We start from the raw sequence: 4,638 nt of genomic DNA on the forward strand, positions 1-4,638 counted from the left end.
ATTCCAACCCAGCGCATCTTCAGGGCACCTAGAAGACGAGAAGTGAATCACCTCCAGCATTTGAAAGGGCTGAGAGCACGTTTCTGGTTCCTTCTTCCCACCTGGTCCCTATTTACTGCCAACTCCCGCTCGGCTAAGTATGTTATTACATTATTTTTAATAATATACTCAGTAACCTGTCTATCTCAGGACCTTCCCAACCAGCACCCCCACCACCTCCCACTGCTATGAACCCCACCACAACCACCCCCACTGCTATGGATGTCACATGGGGGTGCCCAGTGCTGCTGGGACTAAAACCAATGGAATAGAGGCCATGTGAGCACCCGGTGTACAAAAATCCACATGTTCACAGGCTGTGTCTTCTTCTGAAATGGAGCAGAAAGCACCTAAATAATCTTCCCTCCTACCAGGAGACCTGTTAAATGAGCTCCTATTGTTAAGTTGCATTTTTTTTTTGTATGAACTTGCAGTCAGTTGCAAAATAAACCTTTTGACCTCTTTTTAGACCATCTATCTATTTCTCATTCCGTATTTTTAATATCAATTATCTGAAGATAATATTTTAGATGGATTAGGTTAAATAAAATATACTTAAATCCATCCTATCAACTGTTTTCCTTTTTAATATGGCTACTAGAAACATTAATGTGGTTCACACTGCATTTCTGTTGGACAGTGCTACTCTATAAAGTACAGCCTGTCTCCTCTTTATTAAACAATCTGCTACACAGACTTAGAGAATGAACGAACTTATGGTAGACAGGGAGAAGGGACAGTTAGGGAGCGTGGGATGGACATGTACACATTTCTATATCTAAAGTAGAAAAACCAACAAGGACCTACTGCTCAGGGAACTCTGCTCAATGTTATGTAGCAGCCTGGATAGGAGGGGAGTTTGGGGGAGAATGGATACATGGATATATATACAGCTGAGTCCCTTCGCTGTTCACCTGTAACTACCACATTGTTAATCAGCTATACCCCACTATAAAATAAAAAGTTTAAAATTAAAAACAATTATCTGTTACAATGATGTTGGCCTTTCCCAGTGATTACAGAACCATGGATGCCAGACGGCACTCCCGTGACTGATAATGCAGCAGGGCCCTGCTGAACGCACGGATTTTGCGTGCGTGCTAAGTTGCTTCAGTCATGTCTGACTCTCTGTGACCCCATGCACTGTAGCCCAAGAGGCTCTTCTGTCCTTGGGATTCAACCCACTGGAGTGGGTTGCCATGCCCTCCTCCGGGATCTTTCCAACCCAGGGCTCAAACCAATGTCTCTTATGTCTTCTGCACTGACCAGGTGGGTGGGTGGAGGGGGGTGTTCTTTACCACTGGGGCCACCTGGGGAAGCCCCCACTAAAAGCTCACACAATGTTGCTCTCAAGGTTCTACCAACTCACTGGAGTTTCCTTCTCTAGTATCATTGCTGCTGCCTCACACATAAGGACCAACCTTCCTGAGGTTTCTCATCTTCTGACCTAGATATTTGACTGAATTCAAAGGCAACATGCCTGTTGTTAAGTAACACAGGGGTCAGGTCTAAGGTGCGACAAAGCCTTTGCCTCTGGCATGAAATTTAAGAGGAACCAAAAAACGCAGTAACCAAGGTGAATACATTTTTAAATAACAGCTTAACTGATATGCAACTAACATACCATAAAATGTACCATTTTAAAGGGTGCAATTCGGTGGTTTTAACAGACTCACTAAATTTTTCACTATCAAATTCAAAGACATTTTCACTGCCCCACAAAGAAACCCTGTTCCCATTAGCAGGTACCCCATTATTCTCCCTACGCCCAGCATCTGACAACCACTAATCTATTTTGTCTCTACAAATCTGCCTATTCTGGATATTTGATATAAATGGAACACATAACATGTGGCCTTTAATGTCTGGCTTCTTCCACTTAAAATGTTTCCAGGTTCACACATGTTGTATCATGAGACTGTACTTCACTCCTTTTTATGAATGACTAACATTCTATTCTATGAACATGCCACATTCTACCCATTCATCAGCTGATGGACACCAGGACTGTTTCCAGTTTGGGGCTATTACACACAAACTGGTGTATAAGTTTTTATATTACACACAAACTGGTGTATATAAGTTTCAATTCTCTTAGGTATATGCTTAGGAAGGAAATTGCTGGCTGTATTTTCTCTCTATGTTTATAATTTGAGTAACCAGCAACAATTTTCCAGAGTGACCACACTGTTTCACAGTTCCACCAACAATGGATCAGGGTTCCAATAGTCATCAATACTTGGTATTGTCTGTATTTTTTGTCAGCCATCTTAGTGGAGAGTAGTGATTATCTCATTGTGCTTTTCATTTGCATCTCCCTAATAACCACTTCATGGGAAATAAATGGGGAAACAGTGGAAACAGTGTCAGACTTTATATTTTGGGGCTGCAAAATCACTGCAGATGGTGATTGCAGCCATGAAATTAAAAGACACTTACTCCTTGGAAGGAAAGTTATGACCAACCTAGACAGCATATTTAAAAGGAGAGACATTACTTTGCCAACAAAGGTCCATCTAGTCAAGGCTATGGTTTTTCCTGTGGTCATGTATGGATGTGAGAGTTGGACTATGAAGAAAGCTGAGCGCCGAAGAATTGATGCTTTTGAACTGTGGTGTTGGAAAAGACTCTTGAAAGTCCCTTGGACTGCAAGGAGATCCAACTAGTCCATTCTAAAGGAGAGCAGTCCTGGGTGTTCTTTGGAAGGAATGTTCTTTAGTTTTCAGCTAAAGCTGAAACTCCAGTACTTTGGCCACCTTATACGAAGAGTTGACTCATTAGAAAAGACTCTGATGCTGGGAGGGATAGGGGGCAGGAGGAGAAGGGGACAACAGAGGATGAGATGGCTGGATGGCATTACCGACTCGATGGACGTGGATTTGGGTGAACTCCAGTTGGTGATGGACAGGGAGGCCTGGCATGCTGCAATTCATGGGATCACAAAGAGTCGGACACAACTGAGTGACTGAACTGAACTGAATAACCAAGGCTCACCACTTTTTAATAGGTAAAATTGCCATCAGTATGTCTTCTTTGGAGAAATATCAACTTGAAGTCTTTGCCCAACTTTTAATTGGGTTGTTTATCTTTATATGGGATTCCCTTGTGGCTCAGCTGGTAAAGTATCTGCCTGCAATGCAGGAGACCTGGGTTCGATCCCCGGGTTGGGAAGATTCCCTGGAGAAGGGAAAGGATACCCACTCCAGTATTCTGGCCTGGAGAATTCCATGAACTATACAGTCCATGGGGTCACAAAGAGTCAGACACAACTGAGCGACTTTCACTTTCTATCTGTATGTAATTGAGTTGCAACCATTCTTAACCTATTTGGTATACAAGTTCTTATTACATACATAATTTGTAAAAATTTGCTCCCCTTCTATGGGCTTTTTATTGATGATACTCTCTAAAACCCATTTTTATGAAGCCCAACCTAAATGTGTTTTCTTTTGCTACTTATATGTTTTTGGTATCATAGCTAAGAAACCATTGCCTAGTCTAAGATTATGAAAATTTACTTCTGTGTTTTCTTCTAAGAGTCTTTTTGTTTCAGCTTTGACAATTTTTGCCTCACTCAGTGAAATTTTGTTCTCATGCTTTTTTGGAAAAAAAGAATTTACAGAATGTCCTTACTCTAACATTCCAGAGGTGGTTCCAAGATAAATGATATTTTTAAAATTAAAAATTAATGCAAAAAAATTCATGGTGAACAATATCAAAAGTTTAAACTAAAACACGATCAGCAAAATTTTTTTAAAAACATGATCAGTAACATGATTAGTCATCATATGCCATATTGGAGTCTTACACCAAAGACTCTTTATAATGTTTGTCCTTTTAAAATGTTTGCTAATTAGTTCATGAATTTTTGCATTATTTTTCATTTTTTAACCATATGAAAATATCACTTATTTTTATTGCTTTTAGGTTTTTAGCACCCCTTAAACTTTGTGCTTGAGGCAACTGCCTGACTCATCTCTTTCTAGTCCCAACCCTGCACAAAGGTGATTTTCAGACCACATATCTGCTTTCTTCCATTTTAACTCTCCAAACTGAGATATTAGTTCTAACTCACGTTAATATTACATTACAATACCTTGGATAGTTGTCAAAATGATAATTCTAAAACACAGCAGAAAAAACTCAGTATGAAGTTTGGCAGCAGAGCACAAAGTAGTTATATTAAACTAACTTCCTCTGCTGGTAGAAGCATATTGACTCTCTCAGTATAAAACATATTACTAGCTACCAGTTAGACTAATATAAAATTTGTTAGCACTAGAGTCTTTAGGAAATCAAATGCAATTTTTGGCACGTCTGTCATACACACTTCCTAAGATATTTTGCAACGCAAAGACAAAATGCATCAACCTTAGAAATATTCATTTCAACCACAATTATTCTGTTGCATGGTTTCAGTTCTCAAATTAGCTTCCCCATAAAATAATCTGATAGAAATATAAGAATTGGGTACAAAAATATGCTTGGTTTAATATGCAGCAACATTTACAACCTGAGAAGGCAATTATTTGTGTGTAAAGGGCTGCCTGCCTTCAGAAGCTATTTTGAGTAATTTCAAACAGCCTCGTACAAAGATAA

At 39.6% G+C, this 4,638-nt stretch overlaps 1 non-coding gene across 1 annotated transcript; it reads left to right on the forward strand.

The window, feature by feature from the left end:
- The first annotated feature begins 3,138 nt into the window (after nt 1-3,138).
- TRNAC-GCA (transfer RNA cysteine (anticodon GCA)) lies at nt 3,139-3,210 on the forward strand. Its single transcript has one exon. It is a non-coding gene; the product is annotated as a tRNA-Cys (tRNA).
- The last annotated feature ends 1,428 nt before the right edge of the window (nt 3,211-4,638 follow it).

Source organism: Ovis canadensis, chromosome 10, assembly GCF_042477335.2.
Source record: "Ovis canadensis isolate MfBH-ARS-UI-01 breed Bighorn chromosome 10, ARS-UI_OviCan_v2, whole genome shotgun sequence".
NCBI lineage: Eukaryota > Metazoa > Chordata > Mammalia > Artiodactyla > Bovidae > Ovis > Ovis canadensis.